At 42.2% G+C, this 27,649-nt stretch overlaps 1 protein-coding gene across 1 annotated transcript in view; it reads left to right on the forward strand.

The window, feature by feature from the left end:
* Positions 1 to 533: 533 nt before the first annotated feature.
* The window catches only part of LOC139554594 (glutamate receptor ionotropic, NMDA 2D-like), a 76,160-nt gene continuing 49,044 nt past the window's right edge, over positions 534 to 27,649 (forward strand). The window contains exon 1 of the mRNA XM_071367518.1: positions 534 to 883. The gene's annotated coding sequence lies outside the window, so the exon portion shown is untranslated. The remainder of the gene's footprint in view (positions 884 to 27,649) is intronic.

Genomic DNA, 27,649 nt, shown 5'->3' on the forward strand with positions numbered 1-27,649 from the left:
TTACAGAAGTAGAACAATTGCAAAAGCCTAATATTGTGACATCAAATAATTACCAGATCAATGCAGACAGGATTACAGTAATTAAATAACACATGATTCTTTATAGGTGGATCTCTAACATATGCATGAATAAGTTATTTATCTGGGTGTAATAGTTTTAAGTCCCAAAATTCCCTTACAGTGAAAAAGTTCAGCCCAGAGTTGAATATTATAAACAATTGCAATGATCATGTATTCCCCTAAGACACACATAACCGCAAAGTGCGAGGCTTGAATTCTCTTTAGTGTTGTTTTTTTTCTTTAAAGGTATCTATAAACTGGCTTCTTTTTTGCTTGGAGAGAGAGAAGAGATGTGGGTGAGGGAGCAAGGAGGAGGAATATAGGTTCACAGATGGGTTTAAGGGGAGGGGAAAAGAGAGAGGGAAAGGAGGGAGGGAAAAGAGGGAGGGAAAAGAGAGAGGGAAGGGAGGGAGGGAGACAGGGAGGGAGAGTTCTAATAAATATCTTGATAGCATACTGATACACCACTGAGAGTGTGTGTCCATCCACTCCATCGTAAAAAAAAAAAAATCCCACAACGACAAGTTTAGCATTCAACACGTGTCGCGGGAGTGATGAAGAGGGAGGTTGCTAGGTGACGAGGCGTATATACTGAATTTTAACAAAATAACTGGTGAGAGGGGAAAGAGGGAGGGAGAGAGATGTAGTCAGCAACATGTAGGCTCGCTGAGTAAAGAAAAGCTCGATACTGTGTGTAGGTGCAACATTTGAATATATAGGCTACACAACGGGAGATAACCCGCAGGATATGGCCAGGAGAGGAATGGATGTATTGTGGATGGAGAGACGAGGGGAGAAGAGAGTTTCGGGCTCCTGAAAAACAGTGAGTATTTTACTCCTTGCTGTGAGGGTGATATGTTTAGGTTTCCTTTAAGAAGTGTTCCAAGATTTGCCCTTCAAAAATGTGCTGAATGTTATGCACGGGGACCGGAATAGTGGCGTGGTGTTTCTCAAGGCTAAATGTGTTCATATTGGCAGCTAGTTTGATGGATAGGCAACAACCGCCCGGTGAGCGAGGCTTTGACCCCTCTGTCATTGATGCGCTTGCATACTCCAAGTGCTCTGACTATTTCCAGACGAACACTGCACAGGCATAACCAACTGTACATGCACACACTGCACAGGCATAACCTACTGTACATACATACACTGGCACGGGCATTTGTTCACACTCACACACACACACACGTTCTGAGTCACCACACATAACTTACATTAGTGATGAAAGAAATGTGTACCTTTCTTATCTCCACCAAATCGGCGTTTTTAATCTGGGTACATTACCATTCGCCGTTAGTATGCACATTGCCTTCGTTTGAAACCGGTTTATGCGCATGTGTCCATTTGTCCTTTTTATTGTTTTCTTGTCCACGGAGAACACGTTGTAGCCTTTTTTTCCCATGACACATCTCTCGGTATTTGCCCAAGGCAGCTTTCAGATGTTGAATCAATCCTTGAGCTTTCTGTACGTCCCCATCTGTCAGCTGTGCTCCCGACTATGTGTGAATTTATTGGAAGACAGCTCTTTGAATTGCAATTCTGAACTGTGCAGAAGGTAATTTGCTCTGATCTTATCAGAATTCCTTAGGCAAACTATCCCACTTGCACTGTTGGGTGTATATTGAGTAAATAACTTACCTATAGGCTGGTGGCGTGTTTAAATCATATTTGCATCCTTAAACGGTCCATGCATATATTCTGATTCTTTTGAAAACCAATATTGTAGGCCTTTTATTTCTATCCTAGAGCAAGTTGAAACACGTTTTTTCATTGATCATTATGTAATATATAGCCTTGAAGGGACACCCTCCATGATTGGGGTTCTCAAGTGCTTGACAGCATGGGATCTTGAGACTGTCTGCCTGAAAACCTATTGGTCTGTTGACGACACTGTGCCATACATGTTTTCTTTTGTTAGTTGTTCTGGACTGGACCTGTGAGCATGAAAGAGGGTGGGATTTGCAATTGGACTATAACGGACCTAGTTTCACGTGTCGTACAGTTTCACACACACAATGTGTAACAGGCCATACAGTCTAATTTAGGTCGTTTTCAGTGAAACCGATTGTGGAACTCGTCCTAATCCAAAATGCTCTATTTCATCCAGTTAATCCTGGAAGGGTGTTGAAACACATGTTACGTTGTCATCGGCTGATATCACGGCCTCCGAATGACTTCGGCAAAGCAATCTCTGAGGGATTCCTTTATGGAGAGAAACAAATCTGACAATGACAGGCCCGAGTTGCTCAGGGGAAGCTTCTTTCAGACCGTTGCTTCAGCTCTTGAGTAACTCTGGACTTGTGGGGACTTGTCCCATTAAATCATCAGACTAATGTGACACTCAGAAGTGCAGGTCCACTGAGTAGGAGACAGGGGAGGTGGAGGAGGAGGGCTGCACCTGTAGCGTCACCTTAGGATTCAGCTCTTTGCTTCCAACTTCCAGGCAAGGGTGGGTTGTGTTCATTCGGGCACACAACGGAAAACGTTTTCAAGCAACAGAAAACATTTTTCTTTGTGGACAAGTCCAGGTAGTTCCTTCCTGTTTCTGTCTGTTTTCTTCCATTTGATGCCTGCTGATCCTCTCATATCGAGCTCCTTTTGAAAAGTTATTCTTCATCCCTGAGAATTGCACTCAGTCTGAGGTGTTCCATTGAGTCATTCGTGTATGAATGAATGGTTGCTGGCTGCGTGACGTTATCAGTTGCGTTAGCAGCCTTGGACTGAAATCCCCTGTTCTGCTAAGAGGGGGGAAGGAGGCCATTTTAGCTTAATCTTCTTTAGAGACAAGCCAAGTGGCCCTGGCTTTCCTCAATGGTGACGGTGGTCAAAGTGTTGGTTGGTTTGGCTACACCCAGGGGAGCCACCATGAAACTTGCTCAACTTTCCTGACTGAAAAAAAAATTGATTAAGCCTTCGATCCAACTTAACGTTAAAGTAGTGAGCTGGAGGTCGGGGCCTGCCGCGAGGTTGCGTCCAAAGACGATCGCCTGAATGTACGTGACAGAATCATGTGATCAGAACCTCACCTTCGACACACCCAGACCCTGTTTGAAGGCCACTCTGAAACTTCTGAACCACATCTTCATTCCAAGTGTTCTATCGTCCTTGTTTGGATTAGTCTAGCTAGGACTGCTGCATAGCCTAGTCCCTTCAAAATCAACTCTGGACCTCGAAGCCAGTTCCGCATTTCTTCGTGGGTTCTCCTCTAATCAGGGACTGATTTAGACCTGGGACACCAGGTGTGTGCAATTAATTATAAGGTATAACAGAAAACCAGCAGGCTCCAGACCTCTTAGGGTAAGAGTTGAATACCCCTGGCCTATTCAGATAGCTTACAATATGCTCGGCTAACGGTAGGCCTAAGGGCTATCATTCTCAGTATCAGAGCACAATGACCAAAGAAGGCGCCCTCTCGTTTATCACAAGCATATCTGGGAGACGATATATCGAATGTTCAAATTAACTTTCAAAACAAAGAAATGCTCCTTTTCTGTTTTTATCGGCTGTGTGTGGTTTGGCAGGTCATAAATAAATGAGGACTGCAATGATAACCAACTCAAGCTTCTGGCCTCGGTGACTCACTGAACTGGTGTTTAATGGTGTCTCTTGTATCACTGTTTGCATATTTACAGTGCAGCCAGCCAGTGTCTATACATTGCAGATAGGCCTGTGGTATATCATGGATATAGTGTAGGTGTTGCCATCTCTACTTTACTTCTAAAGCACCAAACCTGACGATGTCCCACGATGAGGAACTACAGAATGTCCATGAATTAATCATTTGCCTTTACTGCGAACTGAGTGCTCTTTCCGAAAAGTCTTCAGGTTAAAAAAATGTCCATCGGCTGTCGTCTTGATCTAATACATTCAGGGGGCCATATAACCTTGGTCGTTATTTATTTCATTTTTCTCTTTTTAGGCTTGGGCAAACGGTTTGGTATGAAGGGACATGGAGGGTCTCTGTACTTGACTATGGTGGGGCTGATACTTTCTAAATATATAATACTACCTATAATGCTTGGAGGACACCGTAGAACGGATTGGTCTGCTTTCTGTTAACATTGCGTTTTAATCGGGTCATAAATTCCATCTCCCTTAGCAGAGAGAGCTAACATTTGGCTAATGGCATCGATTGTAAATCCCTTTCGATCAAATGTAAATTGACATTGCATTTGCACACTCTGGCTTGATGAAGTTACTGCTTCTACCTGCTAGGCCACAGCCTCTTGTACCAGTACAACCGGAAACGTCTGTCTTCATTTCGCTTCCTCTGAGGAGAGCAATTGAGCTTCAGTCAGCTACACTACGACTCTGACCAACACAAATGATTACACATCTCGGATCTGCTGTGTTTTTGTATTTCTCTCTGAGTCAGTTCTACTGACAGGCAGGTTCATTGTTCAGTTGTTTGATTGGTAGCTGGTTGGGCGAATCTGACAGAGCCGATGAATACCGTTTGATGAATAAGTCTGTGGGCCTTTTTTCACACAGGCAGGTTTTTGTTACAAAACCCTGTACAGTATGTGCAGTACATGTCGAGAGAGAGAGAGAGAGAGGGAGAGAGAGAGAGAGAGAGAGAGAGAGAGAGAGAGAGAGAGAGAGAGAGAGAGAGAGAGAGAGAGAGAGAGAGAGAGAGAGAGAGAGAGAGAGAGAGAGAGAGAGAGAGAGAGAGAGAGAGAGAGAGAGAGAGAGAGAGAGAGAGAGAGAGAGAGAGAGAGACATTGTACATTGTTACAACACTGCATATATATAATATGACATTTGTAATGTCTTTATTGTTTTGAAACTTCTGTATGTGTAATGTTTACTGTTAATTTTTATTGTTTATTTGACTTTTGTATATTATCTACCTCACTTGCTTTGGCAATGTTAACTCATGTTTCCCATGCCAATAAAGCCCCTTGAATTGAATTGAATTGAGAGAGAGAGAGAGAGAGAGAGAGAGAGAGAGAGAGAGAGAGAGAGAGAGAGAGAGAGAGAGAGAGAGAGAGAGCGAGAGCGAGAGCGAGAGCGAGAGATGAATGAGGCGTAAGAGAAAGACAATGTATAGAGACTGAAATGAAGAGTTGACGTGTGTGTGTGTTGCCTCTGGTATACATTTATTTTTATTTTCTCTATTCTTTCGTTTATCCCAGGCGTACCTTCCCTGCAATAGCTGTGTTTGTGTACAGATTTCTTTGTCTCTGTTTACCTTGAAAAACTTTTATTCCACCTTAGCACCAAACCATCAAACAACAGCCAAGGAATTTGACATACTTATATCTGAAATAAATAGGCCTACTGTCAGACACATGGATTTAATAAAGCTGGTCATAGAGCTTTGTGTAACAATATGGCCGCTCATTTTGGGGGTTTCCATTGTGCCTGGGAATGCAACAGGTCGTTCATCTACAGTGGCACCGCATTGGGCATGTAGATAGGCACCTTTGCCAGTTCTTTACTGTGGCGTGACAACCGAGACACCCACTGGCGGAGACCTGTAATCCGCCAGCTCCCCTGGGGTCAAAGTTGAGGATCGTGAGCCAGCTAAATACCAACTCATTAGGACTGGCCAAATGGGGCTCTGGAGAAATAAAACCCTTAGAAGCATGTGAGAGGCTGAGGGAGCAAGAAATAGGAGACGGGAGAAGGAGACACAAGGGAGGGAGAGGGAGTTAGATAGAGGGATGAGAGGAAAGAAGGAGACACAAAAGAGGGAGAGAGATAGATAGATAGGGAGTGGGAGCAAGAGTATTTGTAAAACAAATTTGGTGTTATTTCTTACATACAGCCGGGAAATAACTTTTTTGCTATCAGAACCGCGATAACTCACCAGCATTTCGACCAGAAATATGACTTTCCAGAATTGGATCCTTTGTTCGTACTCTCCAAGGCAATTTAACTTATCCCAGATTGAACACCATCCACCATTTCCGAGTTTATTACTCGCTAATGTTCAGTCCCTGGACAATAAAGTAGACTAGCTCAGGGCAAGGATCTCCTTCCAGAGAGACATCAGGGACTGTAACATACTCTGTTTCAAGGAATCATGGCTCTCTCGGTATATACTGTCCCCGTCCATAGAGCCAGTTGGGTTCTCAGTACATCGCGCAGACAGGAATAAAGAACTCTCGAGAAAGAAGAAAGGCTGAGGTGTATGTTTCATGATTAACTGCTCTTGGTGTGATTGTGATAACGTACAGGAACTCAAGTCCTTTTGTTCACCCAACCTATAATACCTCACAATCAAATGCAGACCATATTACCTCCCAAGAGAATTTTCTTTGGTTATAGTCACAGCTGTGTATATTCCCCCTCAAGCCGATACCACAACAGCCCTCAAGGAACAAGGAACTACACTGGGCTTTGTGCAAACTGGAAACCACATATCCTGAGGCCGCATTTATTGTAGCTGGGGATTTGAACAAAGCAAATCTGAGGAAAACGCCACCGAAGTTCTATTTACATATTGCCTGTAGTACTCACGCTTCAAAAACTCTCGCTTATTGTTACTATTCCTTCCGGGATGGCTACAAGGCCCTCCCCCGCCCTCCCTTTGGCAAATCAAATCACAGCTACATTCTGCTCCTCCCTTCCTATAGGCAGAAACTCAAACAGGAAGCACCTGTGCTAAGGTCTATTCAACGCTGGTCTGACCAATCAGAATCCATGCTTCAAGATTGTTTTGATCTCACGGACTGGGATATGTTCCGGCTTGCCTCTGAGAATAACATTGATGTATACACTGACACGGTGACTGAGTTCATCAGGAAGTGTATAGGGGATGTTGTTCCCACTGTGACCATTAAAACCTACCCAAACCAAAAACCGTGGATAGATGGCAGCATTCGCGCAAAACTGAAAGTGCGAACCACCACATTTAACCATGGCAAGGTGACTGGGAATATGATCGAATACAGACAGTGCAGTTATAACACAGTGCCACTGACACAGGCTGCTCTCCTTCTCCATAGCCGACGTGAGTAAAACATTTAAGCGTGTTAACCCTCGCAAGGCTGCCGGCCCAGACGGCATCCCTAGCCGCGTCCTCAGAGCATGCACAGACCTGCTGGTTGGAGTGTTTATGGACATATTCAATCTCTCCCTATCCCAGTCTGCTTTCCCCACTTGCTTCAATATGTCCACCATTGTTCCTGTACCCAAGAAAGCAAAGGTAACTGAACTAAATGACTATCTCCCCATAGCACTCACTTCTGTCATCATGAAGTGCTTTGAGAGGCTAGTTAAGGATCATATCACCTCCACCTTACCTGACACCCTAGACCAACGAAGGAGCTGATCGTGGAGTTCAGGAGACAGCAGAGGGAGCACGCCCCCATCCACATCGACGGGGCCGCAGTGGAGAAGGTGAAAATCTTCCAAGCTTCTCGGCAAACACATCACTATGCAACAGCGCCTCTTCAACCTCAGGAGGCTGAAGAAATTTGTCTTGGCACCTAAGACCCTCACAAACTTTTACAGATGCACCATTGAGAGTATCAAGTCGGGCTGTATCACCACCTGGTACGACAACTGCACCGCCCCCAACCGCAAGGCTCTCCAGAGGGTGGTGCGGTCTGCCCAACGCTTCACCAGGGGCAAACTACCCGCTCTCCAGGACACCTACCACACCCGATGTCATAGGAAGGCCAAAAGGACATCAATAACCCGAGCCATGGCCTGTTCACCCAGCTATTATCCAGAAGGCGAGGTCAGTACAGGTGCATCAAAGCTGGGACCGAGAGACTGAAAAACAGCTTATATCTCAAGGCTATCAGACTGTTAAATAGCAATCACTAGCCAGTCTACACCCAGTACCCTGGCCTGAGCTTAGACACTGTCACTAGCCGGCTACCGCCAAGTTACTCAACCCTGCACCTTGAGGCTGCTGCCCTATGTACATAGACATGGAATCACTGGTCACTTTAATAATGTTTACATACTGTTTTACTCATTTCATATGTATATACTGTATTCTAGTAAATGCCATCCAGTTCAACTAATGCTGTATATAATACTATTCTATCCTATATATTCTACAGATATACTAAATATTCTATCCAGATAATGTCTATACATCCCATCACACATCTATCTATCTATCTATCTATCTATCTATCTATCTATCTATCTATCTATCTATCTATCTATCTATCTATCTATCTATCTATCTATCTATCTATCTATCTATCTATCTATCTATCTATCTATCTATCTATCTATCTATCTATCTATCTATCTATCTATCTATCTATCTATCTATCTATCTATCTATCTATCTATCTATCTATCTATCTATCTATCTATCTATCTATCTATCTATTCAATTCAATTCAATTCAATTCAAGGGGCTTTATTGGCATGGGAAACATGTGTTAACATTGCCAAAGCAAGTGAGGTAGATAATATACAAAAGTCAAATAAACAATAAAAATTAACAGTAAACATTACACATACAGAAGTTTCAAAACAATAAAGACATTACAAATGTTATATTATATATATACAGTGTTGTAACAATGTACAAATGGTTAAAGCACACAAGTTAAAATAAATAAACATAAATATGAGTTGTATTTACAATGGTGTTTGTTCTTCACTGGTTGCCCTTTTCTTGTGGCAACAGGTCACAAATCTTGCTGCTGTGATGGCACACTGTGGAATTTCTCCCAGTAGATATGGGAGTTTATCAAAATTGGATTTGTTTTCAAATTCTTTGTGGATCTGTGTAATCTGAGGGAAATATGTCTCTCTAATATGGTCATACATTGGGCAGGAGGTTAGGAAGTGCAGCTCAGTTTCCACCTCATTTTGTGGGCAGTGTGCACATAGCCTGTCTTCTCTTGAGAGCCATGTCTGCCTACGGCGGCCTTTCTCAATAGCAAGGCTATGCTCACTGAGTCTGTACATAGTCAAAGCTTTCCTTAAGTTTGGGTCAGTCACAGTGGTCAGGTATTCTGCCACTGTGTACTCTCTGTTTAGGGCCAAATAGCATTCTAGTTTGCTTTGTTTTTTTGTTAATTCTTTCCAATGTGTCAAGTAATTATTTTTTTGTTTTCTCATGATTTGGTTGGGTCTAATTGTGCTGTTGTCCTGGGGCTCTGTGGGGTGTGTTTGTATTTGTGAACAGAGCCCTAGGACCAGCTTGCTTAGGGGACTCTTCTCCAGGTTCATCTCTCTGTAGGTGATGGCTTTGTTATGGAAGGTTTGGGAATCGCTTCCTTTTAGGTGGTTGTAGAATTTAACGGCTCTTTTCTGGATTTTGATAATTAGTGGGTATCGGCCTAATTCTGCTCTGCATGCATTATTTGGTGTTCTACGTTGTACACGGAGGATATTTTTGCAGAATTCTGCATGCAGAGTCTCAATTTGGTGTTTGTCCCATTTTGTGAAATCTTGGTTGGTGAGCGGACCCCAGACCTCACAACCATAAAGGGCAATGGGTTCTATGACTGATTCAAGTATTTTTAGCCAGATCCTAATTGGTATGTTGAAATTTATGTTCCTTTTGATGGCATAGAATGCCCTTCTTGCCTTGTCTCTCAGATCGTTCACAGCTCTGTGGAAGCTACCTGTGGTGCTGATGTTTAGGCCGAGGTATGTATAGTTTTTTGTGTGCTCTAGGGCAACGGTGTCTAGATGGAATTTGTGGTCCTGGCGACTGGACCTTTTTTGGAAGACCATTATTTTGGTCTTACTGAGATTTACTGTCAGGGCCCAGGTCTGACAGAATCTGTGCAGAAGATCTAGGTGCTGCTGTAGGCCCTCCTTGGTTGGTGACAGAAGCACCAGATCATCAGCAAACAGTAGACATTTGACTTCGGATTCTAGTAGGGTGAGACCGGGTGCTGCAGACTGTTCTAGTGCCCGCGCCAATTCGTTGATATATATGTTGAAGAGGGTGGGGCTTAAGCTGCATCCCTGTCTCACCCCACGACCCTGTGTGAAGAAATGTGTGTGTTTTTTGCCAATTTTTACCGCACACTTGTTGTTTGTGTACATGGATTTTATGATGTCGTATGTTTTTCCCCCAACACCACTTTCCATCAATTTGTATAGCAGACCCTCATGCCAAATTGAGTCGAAGGCTTTTTTGAAATCAACAAAGCATGAGAAGACTTTGCCTTTGTTTTGGTTTGTTTGGTTGTCAATTAGGGTGTGTAGGGTGAATACATGGTCTGTTGTACGGTAATTTGGTAAAAAGCCAATTTGACATTTGCTCAGTACATTGTTTTCATTGAGGAAATGTACGAGTCTGCTGTTAATGATAATGCAGAGTATTTTCCCAAGGTTACTGTTGACGCATATTCCACGGTAGTTATTGGGGTCAAATTTGTCTCCACTTTTGTGGATTGGGGTGATCAGTCCTTGGTTCCAAATATTGGGGAAGATGCCAGAGCTAAGGACGATGTTAAAGAGTTTTAATATAGCCAATTGGAATTTGTTGTCTGTATATTTGATCATTTCATTAAGGATACCATCAACACCACAGGCCTTTTTGGGTTGGAGGGTTTTTATTTTGTCCTGTAACTCATTCAAGGTAATTGGAGAATCCAGTGGGTTCTGGTAGTCTTTAATAGTTGATTCTAGGATTTGTATTTGATCATGTATATGTTTTTGCTCTTTATTCTTTGTTATAGAGCCAAAAAGATTGGAGAAGTGGTTTACCCATACATCTCCATTTTGGATAGATAATTCTTCGTGTTGTTGTTTGTTTAGTGTTTTCCAATTTTCCCAGAATTGGTTAGAGTCTATGGATTCTTCAATTACATTGAGCTGATTTCTGACGTGCTGTTCCTTCTTTTTCCGTAGTGTATTTCTGTATTGTTTTAGTGATTCACCATAGTGAAGGTGTAGACTCAGGTTTTCCGGGTCTCTATGTTTTTGGTTGGACAGGTTTCTCAATTTATTTCTTAGATTTTTGCATTCTTTATCAAACCATTTGTCATTGTTGTTCATTTTCTTCGGTTTTCTATTTGAGATTTTTAGATTTGATAGGGAAGCTGAGAGGTCAAATATACTGTTAAGATTTTCTACTGCCAAGTTTACACCTTCACTATTGCAGTGGAACGTTTTACCCAGGAAGTTGTCTAAAAGGGATTGAATTTGCTGTTGCCTAATTGTTTTTTGGTAGGTTTCCAAACTGCATTCCTTCCATCTATATCTATCTATCTATCTATCTATCTATCTATCTATCTATCTATCTATCTATCTATCTATCTATCTATCTATCTATCTATCTATCAATCTAAGGGGCTTTATTGGCATGGGAAACATGTGTTAACATTGCCAAAGCAAGTGAGGTAGATATTATACAAAAGTGAAATAAACAATACAAATTAACAGTAAACATTACACATACAGAAGTTTCAAAACAATAAAGACATTACAAATGTTATATTATATATATACAGTGTTGTAACAATGTACAAATGGTTAAAGCACACAAGTTAAAATAAATAAGCATAAATATGGGTTGTATTTACAATGGTGTTTGTTCTTCACTGGTTGCCCTTTTCTTGTGGCAACAGGTCACAAATCTTGCTGCTGTGATGGCACACTGTGGAATTTCTCCCAGTAGATATGGGAGTTTATCAAAATTGGATTTGTTTTCAAATTCTTTGTGGATCTGTGTAATCTGAGGGAAATATGTCTCTCTAATATGGTCATACATTGGGCAGGAGGTTAGGAAGTGCAGCTCAGTTTCCACCTCATTTTGTGGGCAGTGTGCACATAGCCTGTCTTCTCTTGAGAGCCATGTCTGCCTACGGCGGCCTTTCTCAATAGCAAGGCTATGCTCACTGAGTCTGTACATAGTCAAAGCTTTCCTTAAGTTTGGGTCAGTCACAGTGGTCAGGTATTCTGCCACTGTGTACTCTCTGTTTAGGGCCAAATAGCATTCTAGTTTGCTTTGTTTTTTTGTTAATTCTTTCCAATGTGTCAAGTAATTATCTTTTTGTTTTCTCATGATTTGGTTGGGTCTAATTGTGCTGTTGTCCTGGGGCTCTGTGGGGTGTGTTTGTATTTGTGAACAGAGCCCTAGGACCAGCTTGCTTAGGGGACTCTTCTCCAGGTTCATCTCTCTGTAGGTGATGGCTTTGTTATGGAAGGTTTGGGAATCGCTTCCTTTTAGGTGGTTGTAGAATTTAACGGCTCTTTTCTGGATTTTGATAATTAGTGGGTATCGGCCTAATTCTGCTCTGCATGCATTATTTGGTGTTCTACGTTGTACACGGAGGATATTTTTGCAGAATTCTGCATGCAGAGTCTCAATTTGGTGTTTGTCCCATTTTGTGAAATCTTGGTTGGTGAGCGGACCCCAGACCTCACAACCATAAAGGGCAATGGGCTCTATGACTGATTCAAGTATTTTTAGCCAGATCCTAATTGGTATGTTGAAATTTATGTTCCTTTTGATGGCATAGAAGGCCCTTCTTGCCTTGTCTCTCAGATCGTTCACAGCTTTGTGGAATATCTATCTATCTATCTATCTATCTATCTATCTATCTATCTATCTATCTATTCAATTCAATTCAATTCAAGGGGCTTTATTGGCATGGGAAACATGTGTTAACATTGCCAAAGCAAGTGAGGTAGATATTATACAAAAGTGAAATAAACAATACAAATTAACAGTAAACATTACACATACAGAAGTTTCAAAACAATAAAGACATTACAAATGTTATATTATATATATACAGTGTTGTAACAATGTACAAATGGTTAAAGCACACAAGTTAAAATAAATAAGCATAAATATGGGTTGTATTTACAATGGTGTTTGTTCTTCACTGGTTGCCCTTTTCTTGTGGCAACAGGTCACAAATCTTGCTGCTGTGATGGCACACTGTGGAATTTCTCCCAGTAGATATGGGAGTTTATCAAAATTGGATTTGTTTTCAAATTCTTTGTGGATCTGTGTAATCTGAGGGAAATATGTCTCTCTAATATGGTCATACATTGGGCAGGAGGTTAGGAAGTGCAGCTCAGTTTCCACCTCTATCTATCTATCTATCTATCTATCTATCTATCTATCTATCTATCTATCTATCTATCTATCTATCTATCTATTCAATTCAATTCAATTCAAGGGGCTTTATTGGCATGGGAAACATGTGTTAACATTGCCAAAGCAAGTGAGGTAGATATTATACAAAAGTGAAATAAACAATACAAATTAACAGTAAACATTACACATACAGAAGTTTCAAAACAATAAAGACATTACAAATGTTATATTATATATATACAGTGTTGTATCTATCTATCTATCTATCTATCTATCTATCTATTCAATTCAATTCAATTCAAGGGGCTTTATTGGCATGGGAAACATGTGTTAACATTGCCAAAGCAAGTGAGGTAGATATTATACAAAAGTGAAATAAACAATACAAATTAACAGTAAACATTACACATACAGAAGTTTCAAAACAATAAAGACATTACAAATGTTATATTATATATATACAGTGTTGTATCTATCTATCTATCTATCTATCTATCTATCTATCTATCTATCTATCTATCTATCTATCTATCTATCTATCTATCTATCTATCTATCTATCTATCTATCTATCTATCTATCTATCTATCTATCTATCTATCTATCTATCTATCTATCTATCTATCTATCTATCTGTTATCCAGATGAATGAGGACCCAAAAGCGACTTAAATGAAACAGAGTCTTTATTCCAGTCTTAAACAAAAACCGATACTCCTGGATATTATCTTAGGTAAATCCAAAACAGGAAAACTGAAATCCTCTCGTCAGTAGAGAGGAACGACTGGAGACGCGGCCACAGACTGCAGGTCGCTTCGGGAAGGCACAGGCCGTAGCTGACATAGACACCTGCTCACACGCAGCATCTGAAGAAGGCAAAAACACGACAGGGCGGAACAAGGACACAGAACAGCAAACATCAAACAAGGATCCGACAAGGACAGAAGCGGAAAACAGAGGGAGAAATAGGGACTCTAATCAGAGGGCAAAATAGGGGACAGGTGTGAAAGAGTAAATGAGGTAGTTAGGAGAATGAGGTACAGCTGGGAGCAGGAACGGAACGATAGAGAGAGAGAGCGAGAGAGGGAGAGAGGGAGGGGGAGAGAGAGGGATAGAAAGAGGGAAAGAACCTAATAAGACCAGCAGAGGGAAACGAATAGAAGGGAAGCACAGGGACAAGACCTGATAATCAATGACAAAACATGACAGTACCCCCCCACTCACCGAGCGCCTCCTGGCGCACTCGAGGAGGAACCCTGGCGGCAACGGAGGAAGTCATCAATCAACGAACGGTCCAGCACGTCCCGAGATGGAACCCAACTCCTCTCCTCAGGACCGTAACCCTCCCAATCCACTAAGTACTGGTGACCACGTCCCCGAGAACGCATGTCCATGATCTTCCGTACCTTGTAAATAGGTGCGCCCTCGACAAGGACAGGGGGGGGGGAGGGAAGACGAACGGGGGCGCGAAGAAAAGGTTTGACACAGGAGACATGGAAGACAGGGTGGACGCGACGAAGATGTCGCGGAAGAAGCAGTCGCACAGCGACAGGATTGACGACCTGAGAGACACGGAACGGACCAATGAACCGCGGAGTCAACTTGCGAGAAGCTGTCGTAAGGGGAAGGTTACGAGTGGCAAGCCACACTCTCTGACCGCGACAATACCTAGGACTCTTAATCCTACGTTTATTGGCGGCTCTCACAGTCTGCGCCCTGTAACGGCAAAGTGCAGACCTGACCCTCCTCCAGGTGCGCTCACAACGTTGGACAAAAGCCTGAGCGGAGGGAACGCTGGACTCGGCGAGCTGGGACGAGAACAGAGGAGGCTGGTACCCAAGACTACTCTGAAACGGAGATAGCCCGGTAGCAGACGAAGGAAGCGAGTTGTGAGCGTATTCTGCCCAGGGGAGCTGTTCTGCCCAAGACGCAGGGTTTCGAAAAGAAAGGCTGCGTAATATGCGACCAATCGACTGATTGGCCCTTTCTGCTTGACCGTTAGACTGGGGATGAAACCCGGAAGAGAGACTGACGGAAGCACCAATCAAACGACAGAACTCCCTCCAAAACTGTGACGTGAATTGCGGGCCTCTGTCTGAAACGGCGTCTAACGGGAGGCCATGAATTCTGAACACATTCTCAATGATGATTTGTGCCGTCTCCTTAGCGGAAGGAAGCTTAGCGAGGGGAATGAAATGTGCCGCCTTAGAGAACCTATCGACAACCGTACGAATCACTGTCTTCCCCGCAGACGAAGACAGACCGGTAATAAAGTCTAAGGCGATGTGAGACCATGGTCGAGAAGGAATGGGAAGCGGTCTGAGACGACCGGCAGGAGGAGAGTTACCTGACTTAGTCTGCGCGCAGTCCGAACAAGCAGCCACGAAACGGCGCGTGTCACGCTCCTGAGTAGGCCACCAAAACCGCTGGCGAATAGAAGCAAGCGTACCCCGAACGCCGGGGTGGCCAGCTAACTTGGCAGAGTGAGCCCACTGAAGAACAGCCAGACGAGTAGAGACAGGAACGAACAGAAGGTTACTAGGACAAGCGCGCGGCGACGCAGTGTGAGTGAGTGCTTGCTTTACCTGTCTCTCAATTCCCCAGACAGTCAACCCGACAACACGCCCTTCAGGGAGAATCCCCTCGGGGTCGGTAGAAGCCACAGAAGAACTAAAGAGACGGGATAAGGCATCAGGCTTGGTGTTCTTATTTCCCGGGCGATAAGAAATCACGAACTCGAAACGAGCGAAAAACAACGCCCAACGAGCTTGACGTGCATTAAGTCGTTTGGCAGAACGGATGTACTCAAGGTTCTTATGGTCAGTCCAAACGACAAAAGGAACGGTCGCCCCCTCCAACCACTGTCGCCATTCGCCTATGGCTAAGCGGATGGCGAGCAGTTCGCGGTTACCCACATCATAGTTGCGTTCCGATGGCGACAGGCGATGAGAAAAATAAGCGCAAGGATGGACCTTATCGTCAGAATGGAAGCGCTGGGACAGAATGGCTCCCACGCCCACCTCTGAAGCGTCAACCTCGACAATGAATTGTTTAGTGACGTCAGGAGTAACAAGGATAGGAGCGGATGTAAAACGCTTCTTGAGGAGATCAAAAGCTCCCTGGGCGGAACCGGACCACTTAAAGCACGTCTTGACAGAAGTCAGAGCTGTGAGAGGGGCAGCCACTTGACCGAAATTACGAATGAAACGCCGATAGAAATTAGCGAAACCGAGAAAGCGCTGCAACTCGACACGTGACTTAGGAACGGGCCAATCGCTGACAGCCTGGACCTTAGCGGGATCCATCTGAATGCCCTCAGCGGAAATAACAGAACCGAGAAATGTGACAGAGGAGACATGAAAGGCGCACTTCTCAGCCTTCACGTAGAGACAATTCTCTAAAAGGCGCTGGAGTACACGTCGAACGTGCTGAACATGAATCTCGAGTGACGGTGAAAAAATCAGGATATCGTCAAGGTAAACGAAAACAAAGATGTTCAGCATGTCTCTCAGTACATCATTAACTAATGCCTGAAAGACAGCTGGAGCATTAGCGAGACCGAACGGCAGAACCCGGTATTCAAAATGCCCTAACGGAGTGTTAAACGCCGTTTTCCACTCGTCCCCCTCTCTGATGCGCACGAGATGGTAAGCGTTACGAAGGTCCAACTTAGTAAAGAACCTGGCTCCCTGCAGAATCTCGAAGGCTGACGACATAAGGGGAAGCGGATAACGATTCTTAACCGTTATGTCATTCAGCCCTCGATAATCCACGCAGGGGCGCAGAGTACCGTCCTTCTTCTTAACAAAAAAAAACCCCGCTCCGGCGGGAGAGGAAGAAGGCACCACGGTACCGGCGTCGAGAGAAACAGACAGATAATCCTCGAGAGCCTTACGTTCGGGAGCCGACAGAGAGTATAGTCTACCCCGAGGGGGAGTGGTCCCCGGAAGGAGATCAATACAACAATCATACGACCGGTGAGGAGGAAGAGAGTTGGCTCTGGACCGACTGAAGACCGTGCGCAGATCATGATATTCCTCCGGCACTCCTGTCAAATCACCAGGTTCCTCCTGAGAAGAGGGGACAGAAGAAACAGGAGGGATAGCAGACATTAAACACTTCACATGACAAGAAACGTTCCAGGATAGGATAGAATTACTAGACCAATTAATAGAAGGATTATGACATACTAGCCAGGGATGACCCAAAACAACAGGTGTAAAAGGTGAACGAAAAATCAAAAAGGAAATGGTCTCACTGTGGTTACCAGATACTGTGAGGGTTAAAGGTAGTGTCTCACATCTGATACTGGGGAGAAGACTACCATCTAAGGCGAACATGGGCGTGGGCTTCCCTAACTGTCTGAGAGGAATGTCATGTTTCCGAGCCCATGCTTCGTCCATAAAACAACCCTCAGCCCCAGAGTCTATCAAGGCACTGCAGGAAGCAGCCGAACCGGTCCAGCGTAGATGGACCGACAAGGTAGTACAGGATCTTGATGGAGAGACCTGAGTAGTAGCGCTCACCAGTAGCCCTCCGCTTACTGATGAGCTCTGGCTTTTACTGGACATGACATGACAAAATGTCCAGCAGAACCGCAATAGAGGCAAAGGCGGTTGGTGATTCTCCGTTCCCTCTCCTTAGTCGAGATGCGAATACCTCCCAGCTGCATGGGCTCAGTCTCTGAGCCGGTGGGAGGAGATGGTTGAGATGCGGAGAGGGGGAACACCGTTAACGCGAGCTCTCTTCCACGAGCTCGGTGACGAAGATCTACCCGTCGTTCTATGCGGATGGCGAGTGCAATCAAAGAGTCCACGCTGGAAGGAACCTCCCGGGAGAGAATCTCATCCTTAACCTCAGCGTGGAGTCCCTCCAGAAAACGAGCGAGCAACGCCGGCTCGTTCCAGTCACTGGAGGCAGTAAGAGTGCGAAACTCTATAGAGTAATCCGTTATGGATCGATCACCTTGACATAGGGAAGCCAGGGCCCTGGAAGCCTCCTTCCCAAAAACTGAACGATCAAAAACCCGTATCATCTCCTCTTTAAAGTTCTGATAATCGTTAGAACACTCAGCCCTTGCCTCCCAGATAGCTGTGCCCCACTCCCGAGCCCGACCAGTAAGAAGTGATATGACGTAAGCGATCCGAGCTCTCTCTCTTGAGTATGTGTTGGGCTGGAGAGAGAACACAATATCACACTGGGTGAGAAAGGAGCGACACTCAGTGGGCTGCCCAGAGTAACATGGTGGGTTATTAACCCTAGGTTCCGGAGACTCGGAAGACCAGGAAGTAGCTGGTGGCACGAGACGAAGACTCTGAAACTGTCCTGAGAGGTCGGAGACCTGAGCGGCCAGGGTCTCAACGGCATGACGAGCAGCAGACAATTCCTGCTCGTGTCTGCCGAGCATTGCTCCCTGGAACTCGACGGCAGTGTTGCGAGAATCCGTAGTCGCTGGGTCCATTCTTGGTCGGATCCTTCTGTTATCCAGATGAATGAGGACCCAAAAGCGACTTAAATGAAACAGAGTCTTTATTCCAGTCTTAAACAAAAACCGATACTCCTGGATATTATCTTAGGTAAATCCAAAACAGGAAAACTGAAATCCTCTCGTCAGTAGAGAGGAACGACTGGAGACGCGGCCACAGACTGCAGGTCGCTTCGGGAAGGCACAGGCCGTAGCTGACATAGACACCTGCTCACACGCAGCATCTGAAGAAGGCAAAAACACGACAGGGCGGAACAAGGACACAGAACAGCAAACATCAAACAAGGATCCGACAAGGACAGAAGCGGAAAACAGAGGGAGAAATAGGGACTCTAATCAGAGGGCAAAATAGGGGACAGGTGTGAAAGAGTAAATGAGGTAGTTAGGAGAATGAGGAACAGCTGGGAGCAGGAACGGAACGATAGAGAGAGAGCGCGAGAGAGGGAGAGAGGGAGGGGGAGAGAGAGGGATAGAAAGAGGGAAAGAATCTAATAAGACCAGCAGAGGGAAACGAATAGAAGGGAAGCACAGGGACAAGACCTGATAATCAATGACAAAACATGACACTATCTATCTATCTATCTATCTATCTATCTATCTATCTATCTATCTATCTATCTATCTATCTATCTATCTATCTATCTATCTATCTATCTATCTATCTATCTATCTATCTATCTATCTATTCAATTCAATTCAATTCAATTCAAGGGGCTTTATTGGCATGGGAAACATGTGTTAACATTGCCAAAGCAAGTGAGGTAGATATTATACAAAAGTGAAATAAACAATACAAATTAACAGTAAACATTACACATACAGAAGTTTCAAAACAATAAAGACATTACAAATGTTATATTATATATATACAGTGTTGTAACAATGTACAAATGGTTAAAGCACACAAGTTAAAATAAATAAGCATAAATATGGGTTGTATTTACAATGGTGTTTGTTCTTCACTGGTTGCCCTTTTCTTGTGGCAACAGGTCACAAATCTTGCTGCTGTGATGGCACACTGTGGAATTTCTCCCAGTAGATATGGGAGTTTATCAAAATTGGATTTGTTTTCAAATTCTTTGTGGATCTGTGTAATCTGAGGGAAATATGTCTCTCTAATATGGTCATACATTGGGCAGGAGGTTAGGAAGTGCAGCTCAGTTTCCACCTCAATCTATCTATCTATCTATCTATCTATCTATCTATCTATCTATCTATCTATCTATCTATCTATCTATCTATCTATCTATCTATCTATCTATTCAATTCAATTCAATTCAATTCAAGGGGCTTTATTGGCATGGGAAACATGTGTTAACATTGCCAAAGCAAGTGAGGTAGATATTATACAAAAGTGAAATAAACAATACAAATTAACAGTAAACATTACACATACAGAAGTTTCAAAACAATAAAGACATTACAAATGTTATATTATATATATACAGTGTTGTATCTATCTATCTATCTATCTATCTATCTATCTATCTATCTATCTATCTATCTATCTATCTATCTATCTATCTATCTATCTATCTATCTATCTATCTATCTATCTATCTATCTATCTATCTATCTATCTATCTATCTATCTATCTATCTATCTATCTATCTATCTATCTATCTATTCAATTCAATTCAATTCAATTCAAGGGGCTTTATTGGCATGGGAAACATGTGTTAACATTGCCAAAGCAAGTGAGGTAGATATTATACAAAAGTGAAATAAACAATACAAATTAACAGTAAACATTACACATACAGAAGTTTCAAAACAATAAAGACATTACAAATGTTATATTATATATATACAGTGTTGTATCTATCTATCTATCTATCTATCTATCTATCTATCTATCTATCTATCTATCTATCTATCTATCTATCTATCTATCTATCTATCTATCTATCTATCTATCTATCTATCTATCTATTCAATTCAATTCAATTCAAGGGGCTTTATTGGCATGGGAAACATGTGTTAACATTGCCAAAGCAAGTGAGGTAGATAATATACAAAAGTGAAATAAACAATAAAAATTAACAGTAAACATTACACATACAGAAGTTTCAAAACAATAAAGACATGACAAATGTCATATTATATATATACAGTGTTGTAACAATGTACAAATGGTTAAAGCACACAAGTTAAAATAAATAAACATAAATATGGGTTGTATTTACAATGGTGTTTGTTCTTCACTGGTTGCCCTTTTCTTGTGGCAACAGGTCACAAATCTTGCTGCTGTGATATCTATCTATCTATCTATCTATCTATCTATCTATCTATCTATCTATCTATCTATCTATCTATCTATCTATCTATCTATCTATCTATCTATCTATCTATCTATCTATCTATCTATCTATCTATCTATCTATCTATCTATCTATCTATCTATCTATCTATCTATCTATCTATCTATCTATTCAATTCAATTCAATTCAAGGGGCTTTATTGGCATGGGAAACATGTGTTAACATTGCCAAAGCAAGTGAGGTAGGTAATATACAAAAGTCAAATAAACAATAAAAATGAACAGTAAACATTACACATACAGAAGTTTCAAAACAATAAAGACATTACAAATGTCATATTATATATATGCAGTGTTGTAACAATGTACAAATGGTTAAAGCACACAAGTTAAAATAAATAAACATAAATATGGGTTGTATTTACAGTGGTGTTTGTTCTTCACTGGTTGCCCTTTTCTTGTGGCAACAGGTCACAAATCTTGCTGCTGTGATGGCACACTGTGGAATTTCACCCAGTAGATATGGGAGTTTATCAAAATTGGATTTGTTTTCGAATTCCTTGTGGATCTGTGTAATCTGAGGGAAATATGTCTCTCTAATATGGTCATACATTGGGCAGGAGGTTAGGAAGTGCAGCTCAGTTTCCACCTCATTTTGTGGGCAGTGTGCACATAGCCTGTCTTCTCTTGAGAGCCATGTCTGCCTACGGCGGCCTTTCTCAATAGCAAGGCTATGCTCACTGAGTCTGTACATAGTCAAAGCTTTCCTTAAGTTTGGGTCAGTCACAGTGGTCAGGTATTCTGCCACTGTGTACTCTCTGTTTAGGGCCAAATAGCATTCTAGTTTGCTCTGTTTTTTTGTTAATTCTTTCCAATGTGTCAAGTAATTATCTTATCTATCTATCTATCTATCTATCTATCTATCTATCTATCTATCTATCTATCTATCTATCTATCTATCTATCTATCTATCTATCTATCTATCAATTCAATTCAATTCAAGGGGCTTTATTGGCATGGGAAACATGTGTTAACATTGCCAAAGCAAGTGAGGTAGGTAATATACAAAAGTCAAATAAACAATAAAAATGAACAGTAAACATTACACATACAGAAGTTTCAAAACAATAAAGACATTACAAATGTCATATTATATATATGCAGTGTTGTAACAATGTACAAATGGTTAAAGCACACAAGTTAAAATAAATAAACATAAATATGGGTTGTATTTACAGTGGTGTTTGTTCTTCACTGGTTGCCCTTTTCTTGTGGCAACAGGTCACAAATCTTGCTGCTGTGATGGCACACTGTGGAATTTCACCCAGTAGATATGGGAGTTTATCAAAATTGGATTTGTTTTCGAATTCTTTGTGGATCTGTGTAATCTGAGGGAAATATGTGCTCTCTAATATGGTCATACATTGGGCAGGAGGTTAGGAAGTGCAGCTCAGTTTCCACCTCATTTTGTGGGCAGTGTGCACATAGCCTGTCTTCTCTTGAGAGCCATGTCTGCCTACGGCGGCCTTTCTCAATAGCAAGGCTATGCTCACTGAGTCTGTACATAGTCAAAGCTTTCCTTAAGTTTGGGTCAGTCACAGTGGTCAGGTATTCTGCCACTGTGTACTCTCTGTTTAGGGCCAAATAGCATTCTAGTTTGCTCTGTTTTTTTGTTAATTCTTTCCAATGTGTCAAGTAATTATCTTTTTGTTTTCTCATGATTTGGTTGGGTCTAATTGTGCTGTTGTCCTGGGGCTCTGTGGGGTGTGTTTGTGTTTGTGAACAGAGCCCTAGGACCAGCTTGCTTAGGGGACTCTTCTCCAGGTTCATCTCTCTGTAGGTGATGGCTTTGTTATGGAAGGTTTGGGAATCGCTTCCTTTTAGGTGGTTGTAGAATTTAACGGCTCTTTTCTGGATTTTGATAATTAGTGGGTATCGGCCTAATTCTGCTCTGCATGCATTATTTGGTGTTCTACGTTGTACACGGAGGATATTTTTGCAGAATTCTGCATGCAGAGTCTCAATTTGGTGTTTGTCCCATTTTGTGAAATCTTGGTTGGTGAGCGGACCCCAGACCTCACAACCATAAAGGGCAATGGGCTCTATGACTGATTCAAGTATTTTTAGCCAGATCCTAATTGGTATGTTGAAATTTATGTTCCTTTTGATGGCATAGAAGGCCCTTCTTGCCTTGTCTCTCAGATCGTTCACAGCTTTGTGGAAGTTACCTGTGGTGCTGATGTTTAGGCCGAGGTATGTATAGTTTTTTGTGTGCTCTAGGGCAACGGTGTCTAGATGGAATTTGTGGTCCTGGTGACTGGACCTTTTTTGGAACACCATTATTTTGGTCTTACTGAGATTTACTGTCAGGGCCCAGGTCTGACAGAATCTGTGCAGAAGATCTAGGTGCTGCTGTAGGCCCTCCTTGGTTGGTGACAGAAGCACCAGATCATCAGCAAACAGTAGACATTTGACTTCGGATTCTAGTAGGGTGAGACCGGGTGCTGCAGACTGTTCTAGTGCCCGCGCCAATTCGTTGATATATATGTTGAAGAGGGTGGGGCTTAAGCTGCATCCCTGTCTCACCCCACGACCCTGTGTGAAGAAATGTGTGTGTTTTTTGCCAATTTTAACCGCACACTTGTTGTTTGTGTACATGGATTTTATAATGTCGTATGTTTTACCCCCAACACCACTTTCCATCAATTTGTATAGCAGACCCTCATGCCAAATTGAGTCGAAGGCTTTTTTGAAATCAACAAAGCATGAGAAGACTTTGCCTTTGTTTTGGTTTGTTTGGTTGTCAATTAGGGTGTGTAGGGTGAATACATGGTCTGTTGTACGGTAATTTGGTAAAAAGCCAATTTGACATTTGCTCAGTACATTGTTTTCATTGAGGAAATGTACGAGTCTGCTGTTAATGATAATGCAGAGTATTTTCCCAAGGTTACTGTTGACGCATATTCCACGGTAGTTATTGGGGTCAAATTTGTCTCCACTTTTGTGGATTGGGGTGATCAGTCCTTGGTTCCAAATATTGGGGAAGATGCCAGAGCTAAGGACGATGTTAAAGAGTTTTAGTATAGCCAATTGGAATTTGTTGTCTGTATATTTGATCATTTCATTAAGGATACCATCAACACCACAGGCCTTTTTGGGTTTGAGGGTTTTTATTTTGTCCTGTAACTCATTCAAGGTAATTGGAGAATCCAATGGGTTCTGGTAGTCTTTAATAGTTGATTCTAGGATTTGTATTTGATCATGTATATGTTTTTGTTCTTTATTCTTTGTTATAGAGCCAAAAAGATTGGAGAAGTGGTTTACCCATACATCTCCATTTTGGATAGATAATTCTTCGTGTTGTTGTTTGTTTAGTGTTTTCCAATTTTCCCAGAATTGGTTAGAGTCTATGGAGTCTTCAATTACATTGAGCTGATTTCTGACGTGCTGTTCCTTCTTTTTCCGTAGTGTATTTCTGTATTGTTTTAGTGATTCGCCATAGTGAAGGCGTAGACTCAGGTTTTCCGGGTCTCTATGTTTTTGGTTGGACAGGTTCCTCAATTTATTTCTTAGATTTTTGCATTCTTTATCAAACCATTTGTCATTGTTGTTCATTTTCTTCGGTTTTCTATTTGAGATTTTTAGATTTGATAGGGAAGCTGAGAGGTCAAATATACTGTTAAGATTTTCTACTGCCAAGTTTACACCTTCACTATTGCAGTGGAACATTTTACCCAGGAAGTTGTCTAAAAGGGATTGAATTTGCTGTTGCCTAATTGTTTTTTGGTAGGTTTCCAAACTGCATTCCTTCCATCTATAGCATTTCTTAATGTTACTCAGTTCCTTTGGCTTTGATGCCTCATGATTGAGTATTGCTCTGTTCAAGTAGACTGTGATTTTGCTGTGGTCTGATAGGGGTGTCAGTGGGCTGACTGTGAACGCTCTGAGAGACTCTGGGTTGAGGTCAGTGATAAAGTAGTCTACAGTGCTACTGCCAAGAGATGAGCTATAGGTGAACCTACCATAGGAGTCCCCTCGAAGCCTACCATTGACTATGTACATACCCAGCGTGCGACAGAGCTGCAGGAGTTGTGACCCGTTTTTGTTGGTTATGTTGTCATAGTTGTGCCTAGGGGGGCATATGGGGGAGGGAATGCTGTCACCTGCAGGCAGGTGTTTGTCCCCCTGTGTGCTGAGGGTGTCAGGTTCTTGTCCAGTTCTGGCATTTAGGTCGCCACAGACTAATACATGTCCCTGGGCCTGGAAATGATTGATTTCCCCCTCCAGGATGGAGAAGCTGTCTTTATTAAAGTATGGGGATTCTAGTGGGGGGATATAGGTAGCACACAGGAGGACATTTTTCTCTGTTAAGATAATTACCCACCCTAGGTATCTTGCTCATGTTTGTTCTGACGCCTTCGATCTCTCTCTCCTCTATCGACCATTCCATCTATCTCTCCCACTCCCTCTCTATCTATCCCTGGCCTGTCCCGCTCTCCCACTCCCTCTCTATCTATCCCTCTCCCTCTCTTGTATCTTATTCTCCCTATTTCTATCTCTTTCTCCCTCAGCCTCTCTTCCATTATCTCTCCCTGTCCCTCTTTCCCTAACCTCTTTCCTCCTCTCGCTCTCCTTCTCAAATCTATCTATCTATCTATCTATCTATCTATCTATCTATCTATCTATCTATCTATCTATCTATCTATCTATCTATCTATCTATCTATCTATCTATCTATCTATCTATCTATCTATCTATATATCTATCTATCTATCTATCTATCTATCTATCTATCTATCTATCTATCTATCTATCTATCTATCTATCTATCTATCTATCTATCTATCTATCTATCTATCTATCTATTCAATTCAATTCAATTTCAATTCAAGGGGCTTTATTGGCATGGGAAACATGTGTTAACATTGCCAAAGCAAGTGAGGTAGATATTATACAAAAGTGAAATAAACAATAAAAATGAACAGTAAACATTACACATACAGAAGTTTCAAAACAATAAAGACATTACAAATGTTATATTATAAATATACAGTGTTGTAACAATGTACAAATGGATAAAGCACACAAGTTAAAATAAATAAGCATAAATATGGGTTGTATTTACAATGGTGTTTGTTCTTCACTGGTTGCCCTTTTCTTGTGGCAACAGGTCACAAATCTTGCTGCTGTGATGGCACACTGAGGAATTTCTCCCAGTAGATATGGGAGTTTATCAAAATTGGATTTGTTTTCAAATTCTTTGTGGATCTGTGTAATCTGAGGGAAATATGTCTCTCTAATATGGTCATACATTGGGCAGGAGGTTAGGAAGTGCAGCTCAGTTTCCACCTCATTTTGTGGGCAGTGTGCACATAGCCTGTCTTCTCTTGAGAGCCATGTCTGCCTACGGCGGCCTTTCTCAATAGCAAGGCTATGCTCACTGAGTCTGTACATAGTCAAAGCTTTCCTTAAGTTTGGGTCAGTCACAGTGGTCAGGTATTCTGCCACTGTGTACTCTCTGTTTAGGGCCAAATAGCATTCTAGTTTGCTCTGTTTTTTTGTTAATTCTTTCCAATGTGTCAAGTAATTATCTTTTTGTTTTCTCATGATTTGGTTGGGTCTAATTGTGCTGTTGTCCTGGGGCTCTGTGGGGTGTGTTTGTGTTTGTGAACAGAGCCCTAGGACCAGCTTGCTTAGGGGACTCTTCTCCAAGTTCATCTCTCTGTAGGTGATGGCTTTGTTATGGAAGGTTTGGGAATCGCTTCCTTTTAGGTGGTTGTAGAATTTAACGGCTCTTTTCTGGATTTTGATAATTAGTGGGTATCGGCCTAATTCTGCTCTGCATGCATTATTTGGTGTTCTACGTTGTACACGGAGGATATTTTTGCAGAATTCTGCATGCAGAGTCTCAATTTGGTGTTTGTCCCATTTTGTGAAATCTTGGTTGGTGAGCGGACCCCAGACCTCACAACCATAAAGGGCAATGGGCTCTATGACTGATTCAAGTATTTTTAGCCAGATCCTAATTGGTATGTTGAAATTTATGTTCCTTTTGATGGCATAGAAGGCCCTTCTTGCCTTGTCTCTCAGATCGTTTACAGCTTTGTGGAAGTTACCTGTGGTGCTGATGTTTAGGCCGAGGTATGTATAGTTTTTTGTGTGCTCTAGGGCAACGGTGTCTAGATGGAATTTGTGGTCCTGGTGACTGGACCTTTTTTGGAACACCATTATTTTGGTCTTACTGAGATTTACTGTCAGGGCCCAGGTCTGACAGAATCTGTGCAGAAGATCTAGGTGCTGTAGGCCCTCCTTGGTTGGTGACAGAAGCACCAGATCATCAGCAAACAGTAGACATTTGACTATCTATCTATCTATCTATCTATCTATCTATCTATCTATCTATCTATCTATCTATCTATCTATCTATCTATCTATCTATCTATCTATCTATCTATCTATCTATCTATCTATCTATCTATCTATCTATCTATCTATCTATCTATCTACACTCCGGACTCCGACATTGCTCGTCCTAATATTTATTTTAGATTTGTGTGTATTGTTGTGAATTGTTAGATATTACTGCACTGTTGGAGCTAGAAACACAAGCATTTCGCTACACCCGCAATAACATCTCCTAAATATGTGTATGCGACCAATACAAGTTTGATTTGATTTGAGAAGGAGAGCGAGAGGAGGAAAGAGGTTAGGGAAAGAGGGACAGGGAGAGATAATGGAAGAGAGGCTGAGGGAGAAAGAGATAGAAATAGGGAGAATAAGATACAAGAGAGGGAGAGGGATAGATAGAGAGGGAGTGGGAGAGCGGGACAGGCCAGGGATAGATAGAGAGGGAG

The sequence above is a fragment of the Salvelinus alpinus genome, chromosome 26, assembly GCF_045679555.1.
Source record: "Salvelinus alpinus chromosome 26, SLU_Salpinus.1, whole genome shotgun sequence".
Classification (NCBI taxonomy): domain Eukaryota; kingdom Metazoa; phylum Chordata; class Actinopteri; order Salmoniformes; family Salmonidae; genus Salvelinus; species Salvelinus alpinus.